This window comes from Harpia harpyja, chromosome 20, assembly GCF_026419915.1.
Source record: "Harpia harpyja isolate bHarHar1 chromosome 20, bHarHar1 primary haplotype, whole genome shotgun sequence".
Classification (NCBI taxonomy): Eukaryota; Metazoa; Chordata; class Aves; order Accipitriformes; family Accipitridae; genus Harpia; species Harpia harpyja.
In genome coordinates, this window is record NC_068959.1 from 20568316 (window position 1) to 20588073 (window position 19758).

The window sequence follows — 19758 nt, forward strand, 5'->3', positions numbered from 1 at the left end:
TCTTGCAGTCTGAGTGAGCTTTAGATCCAGCTGAGTTCAGGGTCACAAAAACCAGGGTGCCACCCCCTTAACCGCAAACCTCTCTAGTTTTGATGATGACTGAGGATCTTGTGTGCCTCTCTTCCCTTGGCTTATTTCTTCTTACCCAGGGCTGGGAGCCATAATCGACTGCAGGCAGCAGCCTGACTCCTGGAGCAAACAACTACCCCAAAAGCTGCCCTGCCAACATGCTGGGACCCAGTACCGGGGGGGGGGGGTATCTTCCAGAAATTACACCTGCCTGGAGCAGGGATCAGAGGCATCCCTGGGGGAGGCTGCTGAAGCGGGAGGTGTGGAGCAGGGAAGAGACCAGGCACTGCACTGCCTGCGCTGGGGAGAAAAACTCAGCCTGTCTGTTGCCTCCCCATCACTGCAGGACTCTGCAAAGTTGGTGTGATTGATGTCCTCAGAATGGACATTTCTGATGGCTGTCGCCTGTGTCCTGTTTTGATTTTCTATTTGCTGAGTTGGGAACAGGTTGCAGGTTACAATTCAAAGGACGCTTGCATGAGCTTCACTGAGCTGCAACCATAGGAAGATGTCCTGCTGACCTCCTCCCCTGTGAGCTGCCTTGGACACTGCTCTGGCTGTGCGATAAGGTGCTGTCACTGCCGACCTGGTGAAAAGACAAACCTTACTTTGCCTGTTACCTGTGCAAATGTTGTCTGCCTGGCTCTCCTGAGCATGCTGAGAGGCACAAGGGAGGAGCAGGGCTGGACGGAGCACGAGATTTCCCCTTTCTAGAGCAGCGAGCTGTGAGGCTGGCTCAGCCACCTGCAACGGGGTAACTTTCAGCTTTTGTGTCACTGGTCTGGTAAGATGCTGTAATGAACAAGCCACAAAGGCAATTAATTGCTAACAACCAGCCTTGACTGCCCAACAGCGGGGTTGCGGGCAGGAAGATGAGGAAAGGCTCTGCAGGTTGCTGGTCTCACTGGAATCCTCTCACTTCCCCCGAGGTATTTCTACAGGAGCCCAGTGAGGGCTTGGGCTGACAAAACAGCCCCTGATGGCATGGGATTGTATGGGAACATGCTCAGCCCTCTTCTGCAACACTGCCATGTCAGGTCAGTAGAGGCATTTTGGGGAAGGAGCATCAACCAGAGGGAACTGCAAGTGGCTATGTGGTCCGGTAGTGTGAGAAAGATATTGCACTGTTTCCCATCCTGCATCCTTGTTGGATAAACTCACCAGCTGTGTTTGATGAGACGCTGTTACTCATCTCCTGGCTAGCAGCAGGATTTCCAGGGATGCTGACTCACTCCTGGAGCGGCCAGATCATGGCAAATCCCCGGATGCTCCCATGATGCCTGTCATCCCAGGAGCTCCCTGCCGCCCACGAATGCTGTTCCTCTTCCCCGGAGGCAGCCTCAGCAGTTTCATTTCCCTTATAAATACCAGAATTTGCTTTCACTTGTGGCATTTGCCCTGGGCTTTCTGCTTCTCCTCTCATGAGATCCCCAGTAAACTGGTTTTGAAGAGCTTTCTGCTCAGCTGGAATATGCTGGCCCTCATCCCCCTTTCCAGAAAGATATGTCCCAGACCAGAGCTGATGCAAGTCACGGTTATCATAGAAACCCTGGGGTCCAGCTTCAGAGAGAAGGAGGTCTGCGGCTCACCCTTACTCTGACTGTGCAAAAATCTCTCTGGTGGAGGTAATGCACACCCACATGTCATCTTTTCTCCTGGAGGTAGGATGGCTGGCGCTGTGGGCTTTGGCCAGTCTGCTTTGAGCATGGTGAGAGCTGTTGTCCTGGCATTGCTTGGACCATTGGCAGGCGGTGGGTGAGGAGACATGTCTGTGTGCAGGTGGAGGAAACCTCCCTGGAATGAGAGGTGGTACCCACGGCCAGGAGAGATGCTGAGCAGGAGCAGAAACAGAGCTCAGCCTGGCAGGGCACTGCCCAGAAATGGTGTCCTCTCACATAAGGACCCATTTCCCTGCAGCTGGGACTGAGCCAGAGGGTAAGGTTTGATCTCTTTTCCTCTCAGAGCATTTGCTGTGTCCCTCTGGGCATGAAGAAGCCTGTGCAAGGTGGGTGGCTGTTTCCTCTGGGGCTACCCCACCTCTACAGGGTGGTCCAGCGTGGTGGGGGGATGCCTGGGGAGGCCCCCAAAGCCTGCAGGTCCCAGAGATTGCAGGGAGGGCTGGGGTGGGAACTCAACGCCTGGGAAAGCCCCCGTGTTGGCTGTGAGCAGCCCAGGACAGGAGGACAGGGAAGGTGAATGCAGAATGAAGGCCCTTTTGTTTCCCTGCTGCCAGGCTCTGTGAATTCTGGGGCGCTCTGCTTGAAAACTGAAGCTTCCCCCTTGATATGCAATTGAAACTCAGCTTTTGAGTTTAGAAATCCCTCAGGTATGGCAGATTTCTGCAAATGCCGTGGACCTGGCCGGGCAGTGGAGCAGCTGGTGGGGTGAACCATCGAGGACGTTGCGGAGCAGATCGCAGCGTGTATGCTGGGAGAGCTGCTCTGCTGACAGACACAGCAGCTCCTCTGAGGTTTCATGGAGCTGTGAGGTCATACCTCTCACTTTCCAGCAAAGAAACACAGGTTTGCATTCCTCTCTGTACTTGGAAGACTTCATGGCCCTGGAGAAGAGCAGGATTAGCTGGAGCGCCTGCTTTTTCAAGAGGGGCCGCTGTTTTTTTTTTTTTCCTGGTCGCTTGAGTCCAGGGTAGGGTTGTTTTTTTTCTGAGGAAGCTCTCCTACTGCTCTTAAAAAATGAAACATCCCTCATCTGAGCAGTCTGGGGAGAGCATGCATGGGAAAGCTGATTGCGTGGGTGCTTCCTTTTGCCCCGTGTGATGCTAGGAGGAAGCCTGTGGGCTGCGGGAGCTTTCTGTAGGGAGCGAATCTTTGCCTGAGTCTGGTGGCCAGGATGGAGAAGATGTGGACGCAGGGATGCTGCCAAGGGTGGAGGTGCTTTGCAGTCAGGAGCTGCCATCTCCTTTCTCCCACATTGAAAGCAAAAATGACCAGTCCCCCCACCTCATTCCTAATGCAGGAAAAGCCTCTACGATATTAATAAGAATCTAATTTTACATTTATTGTTCCATGAATTAATTACATCGCAAGTAGAGTTACCTTTTACACAGCCATTAAACTTCAGGAAGGCCTCTTTATACCACTCCATGGATAATTTAATTAGCATACTAATGTCTTATTAGCTATAAACCCAAAGCTGGTTTAGAATCACTTAAATTAAAACTCAAAAGCCTTCAGCCACCCTGTAACCCCTCTGCCTGAATGGTGGGCAGAGGACAGGAGCATGTGCAAGTGGTGGGCTTTGCCCCTCCACAGGCAGAGCCTCCCGGGCAGATTCCCCGGTTGGCACCAGTGGGATGCAGCGCTGCCTGCCCCTGCCTGCACAGCATCCACAGGGCTGAGATCGCAGGCGAGGAGCCCCTCAGCTTGCCTTCTAATTCTCATTTTATTTCCTGCTAGCTATCATCAGTATTTGCATTAATTGGGCTAGTCTGGAAGAACCGTGGTAATCCATTATGGATGGACAATTAAAGCCACAGAGGGGGAGTTAGGAGCTGGGACAGGAGCATCTGTGGCACTTTGAGGGGATCCCGTCCCCAGCCCGGGGCTCCCTGGGGTCGCAGGGTTGGAACCACCTTCTCCATAGGCTTTCGCCAAAGGAAACCCCAGAGCTGACGATGGGGCCATTTCCCGAAGCATCCACCCAAGGCAAGCAGGAGCAGAGGGCATCTGTCCCACCGCCATCCCAGTGTGGCATGTCCCCTTGGCCCCTGGTGCCCCCTCTGTCCCTCATCTCCCAGCAGCACTGGGACTCTCCGTTAAAGCACTGCAACTTCAGTGTTGCAGCTGCACAGAGATTTGTGCATGGAGCCAGGATTAGGTTGCTGTGTTTTACATGATCCCAAACATCCCACTCATGCTGGGGTCAGGACTGGCGCTTCTGTATGTTCTTAAATATCGCAGTTTATGTGTTAAATCCTTTTTAAAATGACCCCTACTGCCATTCAATTCATGAGCGTAAGGTTTTTTTCCCAGATCTTTTTAGCTAATAAATAGCTTAATTTGGAGGTTTGAAAATTGACTCAGAGGCAGAGTTTAACTAAATCGAAGAGCAAGACTACTGCTTGAATGTAATAATCTGAAAATAATTGATTAATTTGCATGATCCTTCATAATTGCTTCAATTTACACCCAAGAGGCCACTGTCATCAATAGATGAATAAGACATAATTTTTAAAGTCCCAATAACACATGGAATAGAATTTAGAAAATTCAGTCATTCTGAAGCATGGGGCAGGCTCCTGCGCACGATCAGCTCAGCAACACTTCCAGCACATTGCGGGGAGAGGGCTCATTGTTAGAGAAATCGTGCTGTAATTTAATTCACTTGTTAAGAATGTAATTATGTTCATCATCCTTGGGAAAGAAGAGGATCAAATCCTATCACAGTGATGCTAACCTTTAGACGGAGAGATTTCAACAAAATGAAGAAGCCGGCCGACAGCATCAAGAGTCAGAAGTAAAGAGATTAAAATTCTAAAATTTGGCATGGATGCTCTTTAAGGAGTGACATAGCAGAACAGCTACCTTCTGCAAGGTACTTAACCACATGCTCAACTTTAATTGCCATTAATGAGATTTCAGCATATGCTTAGCTATACCAGGACCTGACAATACCAAAGGGGCTCAAACTGCCTGCGTCGGTCTGATCACCGAGCGCGGGAGAAATGCAGGTAAATGGCAGGGTTCAGGAAGGTGTTTGGGCCACACAATGGTCCTTCAAAAAATGGAAATCCAACCTTCATGAGGTCAATAAACAGGGGCAGAAAATACAGCATGAAAGAGGGGAAACAGGAAGCCAGCAAGAAATAGCAAGTCTTGGTAGGAATGAAAACAAACAATAGATAATTCAAGTCTGCCAGGAACAGGAAAGCCTGCAAAGGAACGAGACAGGTCTGCTGGCTCCCCAGGAGTTAAAGGGAACAATTAAGGAAGATGAGGACACAGCTGAGAAGTGAAATGATTTCATTTCATAAGTTCTCACCTCAGGGGATGTTGGGAGAAATCTGCTCTTGACTTGCTCTTTTCTGGTAATAAAGGTGAGTTGCTATTAAGGATTAAGGTATCAAATGAAGAGGCGCTGGTGCAAATAGGTAATTTAAAAAATATTAAGTCACTGGGTCTAGATGGGACATTCAGGGGTTTTGAAGAAACCTAATAATACAGTGGCTGAGCTGCTGGGTGAGCTGCAACAGTATTCATCTCGCTGCCAAAGCAAGTGTGGGATCAGAGGGCTGGAGGGCAGCAGCAATTGCTGTGCCTGTATTTTGTAAAGAAACACCGAGAAATCCAGAAACTGCTGCCTGGTGAGCCTTGTGTCGGTACCAGAGACATGGGTGAAGTGGTCAGTGCACGCAGGATGGTAAAGCTCCCACTGGCTGCAATCCATCCTCATGATGCTGAGGGTACATGGACATGGGGGATCCATCTCACCTTGGATTGCTCTTCACTGACTCCTTTTACCCTATCTCTGTCCCTTTCCATATTGAGGCAGAAAAATTATTCAGATTTAAGGCTGCCTGTTCAACCCTTTGTGCACGTATATTATGGCACAGTAGATGGTATGATTCAATTCCCCTCAAGTTTGCTTCCTAAAAGACAGCTTGCTCTGCCTTCAAATAACATTTCCTTCCACCCTAAGACAGGCATCTAAGAAAGGTGGGATGGGGTCAGGCTAGGTGACACCCAGAGGTCCTTTCTAGCCTGAATTACCTCATGACCATGGGAGTCTTCCTCCAAAGGTCCCTGACTGTAGAGAAACCCCAGATGTCCAGACACACAGCCAGCTAGTGAGATGATTACAAACATGTTCCAGATGATTGCTTTCCCTGGGACCATTGCCTCTTTCCAGCTTGTGACGATTCACCACGGCGGTGCTGCCACCATCCTAACCCTGAATCTGGGGGTACAGATGTTTGAGGAGTTAAAAGAAAGTTTATTTGGTGATAAGCCATCTCTAAACAACTTACTTTAGAGGTCCTGCACATTTCCCTGAAGCATTTGATGCCAGAGAGAGTTTTCTGGCTTAGAGAGATCCCTCAGCTGATGCAGCCCAGTGGTGCCTGTGCTCCAGTTTAGACAATGACTTTCATGAGACGCAACCAGAGTGGAAACTCTCCACCAAACATGAAACCTTGTTATAAAATCACAGCACTGAAAAAAAGGATATTTTTTAAATCCTGGGCATCCCTTCCCCCCAGCTGTCCTTTGCACTACTGTGGCATTTAATGTTGAGTTTTACAGCCTGAGGGCATTACAGTTATCTCTAGCAATGTGCTAAGGTATGGAAATGCAAACATGGTGCTTGGGAAACCCTAACTGTGATTTGTGGTGATGATATGCCATAGAGGCATGACTGGGGCTGGAGCACTACGGTGACTTTTTAAAATCCACGTTCAGCTACACTGGTATTTAGAGGCGTGATAAATTTGTCTTATGCTTTTCTCCTTGCTAAGACAGGGAAGGGGTATGGCGCTTGGGAGTCATAAAGTCTCTTTGCTGCAAGGACTCCTGCCTTAGGTCTGCTGTCTATCCTGTACCTGAGGAGAAAAGCTGGCTTGCTGCTGCACCTGCCTCCATTTCTTTTAGGTGTTGCAGCCATGAGGCATATAAAAGATTGAAAATCAAGAGGAAAACAAACAGTATTTGTGACTATATGCAGGGTCAGTGGTAGTAAAAGCCCGTCTTCGGAAAAAATAATCTGAGATGATTCCAAGATCTTTCAAAGCATTGCAGTGCCTCTAGGTATTTTTTGCCGTTCCTGTATTTTTCTTGTTAAATGTGCAGTTTATAATATTTCTATCTTAGTGCTTTACTGGGGACCATAAATACCTGATGAAAATCACTTTCAGACTACCTGGGATGCTCTGAAAAGCACGTGAGCAGTAATAGTCCACAGGAACATCTGCATCCTGACAGTCTGTGAGTTTATCTGGGTAGAGCTGCATCCATGTAGTGCTTCCAATTTAATTTCCACATTTTTCCAAAGAAGAAGAAAAATGTCTTATGTTTCCTGGGTGACTGGAGGAAGGTTTTACTGTGCCAGGCATCTCTAATCTCCCCATGCAAGATTTCCTTAGTGGCAGACAGAGAGCAGCAGTCTGACTAGACACAGGAAAGTGGATAAGGTCTGGAAATGATGCTTTATAGAAGTGTGGGGTTTCATCACATTCTGCTAAAAATATCAGCTCACCTTCAATAGAAATCACATGAGCTATGATCATGAAAGCAATTGATGGGCTTGGGGTCTCAGTGAGCTCAGCCCTGCTCCTGCACAGCTACAAATAAGCAACATCTCCAAATCCCTCTCCACTTCCAGAGAGCCACAAATCTCTGCCCTTCTCTCCCGGAGAAGTCCCAACCGCTCTGTGTTGATGGCGTGCTCGTGCCTTTCACGGGGGCTAAATTAGCGGGAGGTTGGCTGCTGCTTGGAGGGCAGCCTTGCAAAGGCGCGGAGCTGTGAGCTGGAGTGATCAATGGTGCGGAGGCCACCGTCAGTGACGGGAGCTGGGTGCCAAGGAGGAAGGAGCAGGTGGTGTGAGCAACGATGCGGAGTGAGGTGCTGCAAATCTCCAGCAATCAGCACCCACCCGACACAGGCATAAACTGATTGAGCTCAAGACCTGCCTGTCAATACATGCAAACGATGTAGATAGCAGTGACATCCAGTGTGTGGCTGCTTCAAGAAATTCAAATTGGATTGCCAAACTTTTCACCCTTACAGGAGTCTACCAGCTTACAGCTGCCCCCTCTGCAGCAGGAAACTGCTTCCATTTAGAGCCGAACGAAGAGTGCAAGGAAAAAAAAAATCATGAATATTAATTTGAATTCAACTGAATTTCAATTAGGCTGTGTTCAGTCTCCACAAATATTTGAGCAGTGCTATTGCAAATATGGTGAAAAAGCAAATCTGTAACTTTAACACACAAATATTCACAAAAGATAAATTCTGAACTGCGTGCTCACAATTCACGCCAGCTTGACTTGAATTCTCCAGTCATGTGCTATTGTTTCCGTGCCCTGGTCGGGTGGTGTATAAGGAGCCAGCAAACGAAACAAATATACCAATTTAATGTAGCCTCTTAGGTGTGGATGTGACCATTAAATCATGGCACAAGTTCTGGCATGTGCAAACCGGGATGCCGAGGCTGGTGGGCTGTGCTCCTGACATGGTGAGATGCTCTGCCTTTCCTGACCATGTAACAGGCTGCCGGCCCAAAGCGGGCAAGGTCGCAGGGCAGAGGTGGGCTGGATCCAACAGTGATGAAGCTTACTGATGGGGTTGCAAGGGCTGGGGAGGAGCTGGCAGCAAGAAACAACATGCGGGAGCATTAGGTCATTGAGAGTGAAAAATACCCAACTTGCTGTACGTCCCACCACTGAGTGTTTCAGTGTAATTGATTTCAGGTCACATAGCATCAAGATAGGGAGGTCCAGGTGATTTTTCTCTACACTTCCACTGTGTACACTGGCTGCATACCTCCGTGGCAAATAGCCTGTATGAAACCAAAAGTGGGCTAAGCACTGTCAAACAGAGGAGGGTCTACCTGACTTTGTGAGGAGCAGGATCAGGACCTATGGATGGGGAAATCCTACCCACTAAGCAACATGAGTATTCCCAAGTGAAGGGTGCCTCAATAATGGGAACCTCATCCATGTCACAGGTGGGTTTGGAGGCCTCACACTGCACAGGTGTTGACAATTTGGAAGGATTTCAGAAGAAAAAGGGAGAAATGAGCAGGGCCCAGAGTCTACGTTGTGCATTACAAAAGCCTTGCTAGTGGAGAGGTGGGGACAGGGAAAAGCCACCCAAGGACTGAGTATGTGAATGCCACAGTGGTAGGGGAACTCATCCGCAGGACAAAGGGCTTACATGAAGAACAACAGTATGAAGGATAATGAGTATGAAGTTGAGGAGGGGAAGATGGAGAGGAACTGGCTACCCACCAGCAACACTGATTTGTTTGGCACCATGGGCTGCCACAGCCAAGCAGGAGGTAAGCAAACAATAAATCTCATAAATCTGCTGTAAAAGGTGTTGTCTCAGATGCTCCACGAAGTCCAGTGCTCTTCCCTGCCACTGATTACACTCAGTTGGCATACAAAGCTTGGAGCATCCAGGGATTGGGGCAGTAGGGTTTACCTGCCAGCCAGAAAAATGCTTTCCATGGGGATCTGATCATGGCACTCCCTACAGAGAAGGGAGTATGTTTCCCTTAACTTTAGAAGGCTAAGCTGTACCCTACTCAGCTGTTCAGGCTGTTTTTAGGGGAGGCTGGAGAGAAATGGGCATTTCACAGCACAGCTTGTTCATTTTGTCCTGGGGTTGATATTTCAAATGTGTCAGATGAGTTGCACCCTACGTTTCAATGTCCTTTCATCAGCTGTAAAAGGAGACCAGATGAGTAGCTCAAGTGTAAACTTCTCTAATGTAAAAATTTCCACATAGAAATCCCTCTCTGTGTCCTTCACCTACCTCTTTTTCCTGTGAATAACTGCTTTTTCTGTATACTGGCCAAGCTTTCGGGTGAGTGATATTCGAACAACAGGCAGCTGCCCTGCTGCTCCCATTGAGTCCTATTGTGAAGCTGGTGAACTGATTGATTGTTTGGTTTCTTGAGAACCTGATGTTGTTTCTGCCTTTTCACTGGGTGGCTGAAATGTTTAAGCAGGAGAAAGGAACAATAGCAGCAGAAAATAAAGAGGGGAGAATTGTGAGAAATTAAGTCTATACAACAAATGATTAATAGTGCATTTCCTGAGACACACTGCAAACAATAACCATTGGTGCTGGGATCTGTGGAGATTTGGAGACTGGTGATGCTTTTACTGACTCCTTAAATAAAATAAATAATGGGTTTGGGGGATCCCTTTCATGGTACATTGAACGTGGGGCCCTGATGCACAAGTGGAGTCTGGGAGACCTAGTGAAGAGTTCTCAAGATGCCCATTCAAAGTCCAGGCTAACAGAGACAGCCTTCACATGGTAACAGGGTGCATGAAAAAGCAATGTGTTTTGTGCAAAGGGCTTCACACTTCCAAGCATGTAGAGGGCAACTGGTTGTCCTGATCCTGCAACTTTAAGCCTATGAATGGCACATGTCCTTGCATCCTCCTCTCTCCTCTTCTTCCTCTCCTTTTTCAACAGCGGTTGGGGTGGATTCTGTCGTTTCTGTCACACGGTCTGACGCTGCCCATAGAATTCATTTCCATTCCCCCGGTAGACTCAAAAAAATTTGCAATAAGTCAAAGAAATTAAATTTTAAGCTCACTATTGAAGGATAATGAATCTGAAATATGTGATCTTTTGTAAAATTATATTCTTTCAAATGCTTAGATTCGGGGAACGCTATCTCATAAGGGAAGTACACAAAAAACTGCAATCAAAATGACCTATACAAAACATAAAGAAGAGTTAATAGGATTGCTCTGAATTCTAAAGGGGGTGGTGCAGAACAGCACAAGTGGGCCTTGCAGTGGGGCATTTATAATCTCCAATTCCATTAACAAATTTTAATATAGTCTTTGAGGGTAGAAAGTGGTCGTTAATAAAACTTTAAATTAAAGCATGCTAGCTGTCGGATTAGATCATTAAAATTGCAGGGTACTGGCGGCTGACTGGCTCTGAAGAAGAGACAGCATTGCTAAACCTACATTGTCGAGACCATGAAATAATTCCAAAGCAAACAGGAAAAAGGAATAAAACAATTTTATATGTGTGAATTATGATTCTATATCATGTTTAATGAAGAGAAAAATGTAATCATATTTCATCAGCTCTCAGTGTAATTAGTGTTTCTGAACACCGGGGACTAGACACGGAGGGAGAAGTTTACACACGGTGTGTCAGCAGCCGGTCATGCAGATGGACAGCAGGACAAGTGCAGCTTATAGACTGGTAAAGATCATTGCCCTGGGTCAGGGCAAGGGGTCTATTTTTCTCCTGCAGTCCAAGGATAGTACTAGGTCTGAAATGTTCTAGAGAAGCCACATCTCTCCGAGAGAGTTTCCTTAGCAGAAGGGCAGTTTTGATTTCTAGAAATGGTTGTTGCCTGGGGATCTGAGCAGCTGCAGGACGAACACGCTTCTCTTGGCAATAATTTCTCAAAAGATTTAGGAATGATCCTCTAAGTGGGTCCTGGAAAACAGAATTGATAGCTGAGCCTGCAATATTACTTGAGGCCGCACAGCAAATTTTTTGGAGGACAGATATATATCTATAGGAAACCTTTTGCTCCTATTTATATTTTGCATCTCATGCAAGACTAAAGAGAACTGGACCAGTTCTGCTGTACCTGACACTGAAAAAACTGGTTTCCTCCAAAAGATGTGACTAAAGGTATCAAGGGTACCCGAGAGCACAAGGGTTCCTGGCTGACTGGTGTTCCCTGTCAGCTCCCTCCTAAAGGCTGTTTCTCTAGATGAGGGGAAGCTGATAGAACCCCCTTACCTCTGCTGGTGGTGCTGGAGGTAAGGGCTTGGGGCAGGACAAGGTAGACCCAGCACTGCAGGGAGCACATCTGCCCGTCTGTTTGTCCCAGCACCATCCCACCACCTTTAGGTTCAAATAGAACTGGGGGTAGAGAAGTAGAGCTTGGCTGATATAAAGCCCGTGTTCCACCTAGATAGCAAACAACTTTCCAGTTGCTCAGTCTTTTCTTCACCATTTCACAGCTGGAGAAACAGAGAAACCACAGGGCAGAAAATGCACATACTCAATGTGGACTAACACAAGTCTTGGTAAGCTGTACAGCTCAAGCAAACCAGTTCTGTGCCTCCATCACCAGCCTCAAGAAAAAAGAAATGAAGAAAGCAGCAATGAAATTACTCCCGTTAAGTAATTTAGATGTGTCATACTAACTAGCACCACTGCTTGTGGGAGACGCTGTTTCTTTCATCTGTTGGGACAGGTGCAGGGAGTGGACAAGCAGCTCGGGATGGGTGACAATCAGTGACATTTTGAGGGATGGAGCTACAGAATTGCTCCAGGTTCATGGAAGTCAGGAGCCAAGGAAAAGCATGTTCAGGTTCACAGAGACAGCGAACAGCAAATCCATTCCTTGAATGTAGCTCCTAGCTCTTCATATGAATTGCTTGTGAGCACATTTGCCTTCCTATGAATTATTCATTCTCTTAAATGATTGGGCAGATGATTTATGCGAATGCTTCTTGGCCTATTGGGAGATCTTTGCTTGTACAAACAGCCATGCTGGATGTGTCCGATTGGTGCACATGCAGGCTTACATGAGCATTTGTGACATTTTCCCTTCCTTCAAGCTTTTAAGTAAACAAAGTATGCTCGTATGAAAGTCTAACTGGTGTCAGTGTGAATCTGTGCATGTATGAAAAATGAATACTTCTATTTAGTCCATGCAAAACATGGACTTTTGATGTCAAGCCTCACTGGTGAGTGTTTTCTTTACACGCAATATTCTTTCTTCTTGAAATAGACTTTTAGACGGAGTGTGAGTTTTGGTTATTTTACCCTGACAGGTTATTTCTAATTGTGTCTCTCTGGAAAAAAGAAGAAAGGCAGGAATTAAACACTGCATACAGGAGAGCCAAACATAGGGGAGCTGAGTACTACTTCAGCATCCCAAAGAGAAATGAGCACTTTGGAATTCAGCAGTGAGTAGGACTGGCAGCGGTCCCTCCTGCCTGGCCTCAAGAGATGGGGCAGCAAAGGTGGCCTCTCATTGTGCATCCTTTCAGTGCTCTACAGCACACGCTTTCATCTGGTCCTCTGAGTTTTTGTCTACAGACCTAGCTCCTGTAGCAAACTCATGTTTAAATAATTCTGGTCTTTATAAAAAAATATTTTTTTTCTCTTTGCCTTATGTGCAGGAGAAAAATGAAGATTTCCTTTGCTGTGCTTCTCAGCTGCATTTTCCCACATTGTCTTAGATTTGAACTTGAAGCAGATTGCTACAGCATTTCTGCTGAGGCCAGATGGGCTACAGGTCTGCTTTGGGTGATAAATACAGAAGAGCATTTGAGCTGCACTCTCTGAGCCCCTCATTTTAGGCACAGTGACCAGCAAGTGGGTTCTTCTGTGGCTTAACCTTGGACACCCATTAAAAGGTCCTGGGTTCATCACCATGAGGACAGCGAAACAACCGTACTGGGACAGACCAAATATCTGCAAAGCCTGGTGTTCTGCCTGAAACTGTGGCCAGCAACATGAACTGCAGCAAAGTGTGTGAAAACCAGTCCAGCAGTGAGTGCTTCTGGCACGGCAGCATCTGGCAGTCCATGGAGCATGGTGAGCTGCTGGTTGCAGCTGGACTGCTGTGTCTGACAGACCTGCCTGCCTTGAACATACCACATGTCTTCTGACATACACAAATCCCTGTGCGGAAAAAGTGCTTCCAAGTAGTCATTTTAAATCTGCTTCCCAATACTTTCATTTCTTATTATGATACTGGAAAGAGGGAGTCACCAGCTCCAATTTTCTTTCTCCAAAACACTTCGGATAGACTTCCATGGTCTATCCAAGCTGAATAACCTTGGTCTGTTCAGACTCTCAGCATCAGGAACATCACTGGGTCAGCCCTTTTACATTTTTGGTTTGGTTTTTTTTTTTCCTTACTGTGTCCTTTATGAGATGCAGGATCAGACATACATGCAATATTCAAAATAAAGATGGATCGTGGATCTCCATGATGGTTATGATGACAACTCCTGTACTGTTATATCTCTCTTGAGTGATCCTAACATCCCCCTTGCTTTTTGACCAGGGGCAGGTCTGAGCAGCTTTCCCAGGGCACCTTCTGCGGTGGTCTGTGAATTCTTTGATGAGCAGTGGTAACTAATTCAGAGCTAATCATTGCCTGTTTAAAATTGGTTGCCATTCTGATTTTTTTTCACCTTCCCTGACATTACCTTACATGTATTTACACTGAATTTCATCTTCTGTTTTATTGTCAGTAACTCAGTCTCAGAAGATCCTCTAGAGCTTTTCACTGTCAGTGTTAGATTTCATGATCCTGAATAATTTTGTCATATAGGCAAACACTGTCACTTCATTATTCACCACTTTTCCAGATCATTGATGAGTGTCGCACAGTACAGATCCCAGGACAGGCCTCCAAGGGACCCGGTGACTGGTCTTTGGCCAACATGAACACTGATCAGTTACCCTTCCCTTGGTTACATGTTTTTAATCACTTATAATCTGTGGAGGAGCTTCCTCTCATACTCCATAGTGTCTCCAAGTGCCTTTTGTGAGAGACCTTGAACTAACTTTTGGAAAATGAAATTTAACTATGGCAGCCAGCTAATCCTTGCCTGGACTTGTGTTGACACCTTCAAAGAAATCTAATAGATTTATGAGATATGACTTCCCCTGGAGAAGCCATGTTGACTCTTCCCCAATATATCCAGATCTACCTAGGCTCCTGCTAATTCTGTTGTATATTACAGTTTCTTCCGATTTGCCTGTCACAGAAAGTACACTTACTTGTCTCCAGTTCCTTATGCCCTTTTTAAAGAAAAATGATGTCATATTTTCTGCCTCCCACGCCATTTAGTGCCATGTCAGAGGAGAGTGGAGGAAAGCTGGAATATGGAGTGATATTTTATCTTGTGGCCTCATGAGAAATGAGAGCTACCTCAGCAGCCCCTCAATCAGGTTATGCAAGTGAATCAGTACAATTTGCCAAACCCCAAGTTAGCACCTGCATAGACACAGATTTACACCTTTACATTCATCTGAGCAGGTCAAGATGCAGCAAGGGCAAGGACAGGATTCACTCTGATCAGCTTAAAGGGACCAGTCCACATCCATGCTTGGGAACAGCTGTAAGAGAATTGCATTGACACGTGCATTGACACCGCCTGTCTCAAACTTGACCGTTTGCCCTGATCAAGAAAAATCTATAGCTGAGGTGTCAGGCACATGGTCATCTGGTTGTTTCACTACTTACCAAACAGGATTTATGAAGAACTGTGCCCAAGCAACTGCAGGAGGTCCTTAAAGGTTTCTTTTTTTACCCAGAACATGCCACTATGGTTTTTATTATCAGCATCCCAACAGCACAGCAGAAGGATGATCCTGGTGGTCCAGACCACTGGTCCTTCTATTCTGAAGTCCTGTCTTTAGTAGTTGTCATAACTCTGGTAATCTCACTTGTGTCAGGAGAACATCCTGTCTCCCTCAACAGCTCTTGTTCAATGTCAGAGATCTTTAGTCTAAGACGTAGTGCTCTGGACTTCTGACCTAGCTAACAGGAGGGTTGCATAGATGTTCATTAGCCTTTGTGCTGCTCAGTGTCCCCAGGCATTCTGCAGAAGATAGTTCCTGAAGCACACTGCACCCATCCTGGTCTGGCTTCTAATACACCCTGTGCACAACTTGAAGCACTCATTTGAGTAAGACTTTGAAGGTTTTGGTACGAGGTAAATGAGATCTGGCCTGCTCCTTGCAATCAGCTTCTGCATTTGTCCTGAGGTTCTGGAGTGGACATACCATGCCACAGAAGACCTTGATCACCCCTTCTTTAAAGTGGGAAGACTAGGACTGTCTGGACTCAGGAACTGCACTGGTGGAGGCAGCACTGGTGTGATCTTGGCAGAAGTGGGGCACCTCCTAAATGCACCCCCTTCACAAATCCCTGCCACGTCTACATCAGGTTTGACAGCTGCAGTTCATTATGGCTCCAGCCATAATGAACTTCTCCATCACTATTTACCCATCATAAACTTACTTTCAGATCATCCTTATAACATTTTTCAGCTTTTTCAGCCACTTCTGTCTGTATTGGTTGTTATACTCTTTACATAATCCCTATCAACAAAACCAATGCTCTCAGCTGAGCTGACCCATTAGCAGATCAAGGTTAATTACTTGTGGTTTCTTTTCCAAAGCCACCAGTCTCTAAGTAATGTTGAGTTAAAGTGTGCATCGGTAGTGACCAATGGAGCTTGCTTTTGGTCCCAGCTCCCCACTCTCACTCTAGGTCTGCTTTCAGTCTGCTGCCTGCTCCAAGCTCCTGCTCTTTTCCTTTTTCTCAAGCTCAAGGGGAACCCATGTTCTCCTTTCTTCCTTTTTTTTAGGCTTGGATACCTTCCCTGGAGTTACCCCCTCTTTATTGTGGTGGCCACAAGGCCCATCTGAAACTTCCTATGGGTACCCATCCACCACCCAGGCACCACTGGATAACCAGGCAGGAGGCACATCACCTTGGCGTGCCAAAACAACCTCCTGCTCCAGCAAGAGGGTCCTGAAACCAGGCAGGTACTGCTTACTCAGAGACCTGTGGCCAAACCATGCCTGCTAGGAAAGACTGGGAAAAGTAGAAGCTGTTATTTTAGTGTCTTATCCCAGCCTGATTTTCCCTAAACAATGAGGCTGGTGCTTTAAGCGCTATTTTTTCCTGGCACTGTTTTATTTTATTATATCTGTATTGAGATTTCTGCCCAGCTGCTGCCCCCACACAGAGCACCTCAGACATGAGAATAAAGATTTGCCAGCAGCAGGCTCTTCCTATGACAAAGCACAGCGTGTTTTGCAGCCGGGATGGGAGGCTGCTGTGAGTTTGCAAGTGACTGTCATTGTTTGTTTTGTAATCCTGGGTCACTGCGAGTAGTTTCTAAATTGATTTGTCCCCATGCAAGCATCATTGCCCAATTCAGAAAAGCCCCATTCTCCTCTGTGCCTCTTATGCAAGTGTAACTCTCTACCACGCAAAAGTTGAATTGTGTAATCTTTGCCAAGTCTCTTTTTCCTCTGTGTTACACAGTTTGGGATCTGTTTCGAGAAGTGGAGATTGCTCGTATATCAAGGGAAAAAGTCGCCTGCCTTTAGCATGCCTATCTTGGCTGTAGCTGACTTAGATACTCTCCCGTGGTGGTTTGATTTTAACTGTTACATTAATAAATCAGCAACAGCAGCCCTGTTGGGGAGGAATGCTGATCATCCCCAATATGTGCCCAGTGACACTGACTTCTGGGCCTAACCACCCAGCTGTCCCAGGAGGCTGTGAGATGCCACGTTTTCCCTTTTCTCAGCAGATGCTGAAGACATTGAGCTGGCAGGACCGACTGCGAATCTAACTCAGCTCCTGCTATACACTGGCTTGAACATCAAGTGCTTCAAGTTATTACAACTCCTGAGGCAGTCTTGGAATGTAAAATAGATGCCACAGCTCCTTCTTGGAATAAAATAGATAAAAAATCAATGCATTTGAAAGAGAAATAAAAAATAATGTCTGGTAGCACTAATATTCCTCCATGCGAGACTGCAAGTGCTGAGCCTCTCATGGCAACCTTGATTAAGAAAAACATCTTACTTTAGAAGGAGATTGAAGATCTAGAAAATACATCTAAAAAGGTGACCTCTGGGTGATAAGCATAATTACTGATGCTCCCATGGAGCTTTATGTATGTGACTTAAAGCAGAAAAATAAGGACCTGGCATGGGATCATAAATTGAAATCTAATCCGAGAAGTAACAAAGCTTCTTGGACGCAGGCAGAAGGTGTGAATCTGTGTTAGCTCAGGTGTCACGCTGGCTGCGCTCCTCTCTTGAAAGACCTACTTGGTGAGTTTTTCCCATTGATTTTAGTGGAAACAAGATCAATTGTCTCTTTGGGTTCCTGTGTGGCAATGAGATTATGTTGAATATTAATTTGGCTTGCAAAGGGCCCTGACTGTAATTTTCTATCAGTGAAGGAGAATTCATGTATTTCCATAAATTCAGATACTTCCATCTATTCATTCCACATATTCATAGACATTATCTCAATTCCCAGCTCTAGTTCAAACAAAAGTTAGTTCCTTTTACAAATAAATTATTTTTCACTGTTGATGATATTTCTAATTTTTGTAGGCAAATTTATACATTTGAACAAAGGAGACAAAAAGTATCTTTGATGTAGCAAAGCCTTTCTGAGAGCCGTACATAAAATAAAAGAGAAAAGATAGTCTGGAAAATTTAAGGAACGGATGGGAATGATTCCAAGTTACCTTGCACTTAATTGAAGTTCTCAGAAATGTTCCTTTCTTGTTTTCTATATTGGAGCTGTTCCTTGAAGTACGTATGAATGCCTCTTCAAACTGGCATTTAGTCTTTGATGGCATATATTTTTTTTTCCACTTGTAAAAATGGAAGGGCTCTTTATGGAATTTCTTATTCTTTAGCATCTTTTCACCTTGGTCCCTAATTTTTGGTGAATGTTGCTGGGAGATATGATAGCACCATCCATGCTGTTCAGAACAGGATTTTCCCCAGTTTCTTCTTTCTGCTGCTGAAAATCCCCCTTGTACAGTAGTGATTTCTGTTATAGGGTGACAACCTCAGTCAGTACAAGTCTGCCGTGCTTCACTGCTCTCAAATTATCCCACATGAGGATTTCCTTGGGCATCTTCACCTCAACAGAACTATTGTCCAGTAAAAAAGAAATTTGGCTGTTTTCCCAGGATTTCTGGATGTTCCACAGCTTGGAGGGGGCAGCAGCTGAACGGTGGGCACAGGTTTGGAAACCCAAAATATGTTCCCATAGAAATGGTGCTTTTTGGCTCCTCCGTGCACAGCAAGCTCTGGCAGGCTCCTTCGGCAGCACGGGACACGCACACATCCCTCTGCCTCCAGCTGAGATCCCCCTGGGTGAGTGTGGAGATTAACATGCAGCCCACAGGGGTGGGGTTTGACTTTTTTTTTGCAGAGTTCATAGACTGAAAAGCCGGGTGTCTCTGAATGCTTTAAGGTGCCCAAGTGCTACCCAGAAAAGCAGCTTGCTTTCACTGGGGCTGGTGGAGGTGCAGTGCCAGAGTGAGACAGAAGTGGCCTGGCAACGCCATGAATATTTTTATTCCCCAGAAGCCATTTGGCCACCTCTGCTCTCTAAACTGAGTTAGGAAGAGCAGCACCCAGGCTACACGCCGCATGTATGACCGAAGCTCCCAGTGGTAAGCCTTGCTGCAAGGTGCTTCTGCTGACCTGGCTGTGGGCGCAGGGCAATACCTTGTTTGACATTGAGAAAGTCATGCTGGTTGAAAGACGCTCTTTAAAACTCATCCCTAAAGCACTCAGCACTCCCCAGCAGCCGCCCCATGCCCTGCTGGAGCATCCTCCTGCAGCAGCCCCGGCTCCCCATTTCCCTCCCAGGCCGGCTCCTCCCCGGCAGCATCCGAGTCAGCAGGAGCCCTGCTTCGAACCGTGTTGCAATTTATTAATGACAAACATGCTTGCTGTTCCAGCATGCAGGCATAGCATCTCTGTCTTCAATTATTGCCTGCATTTGATTTCTTAGACTAACCTGCTTGAATCAGGGATGTGCCTGACCTGTATGGAGCCACTCGTTCTGGCCATAGTATACTAATTATAGTAGTAGAAGTAATAATACCAATAACAATGTTGTCATGGGTGGGATATTAAAATCCACTAGTGCCACAGCTCCCAGAGGAATCTTAAAAGGCACTGTAATTAAGTCACAACAGACTACAGACCTGCTGCGAATGAGAGATGCAAGAAGAAAAGACACAGACAGTATGACTTCAGTACGGGCACTCAAAGAGCCAAGGTTTACAAAACTTCTACGCAAAATGGAATAGCAGGAGGCGACTTGGAATTTCTTAAGACTTGGAGGAAAAAATAACAGGCAAAGAAGCTGTGTGAGCTAATGGTACAGCCACGGGCGTGCAGCACAGAAAAGGGACCTTCTGCAAAACTATC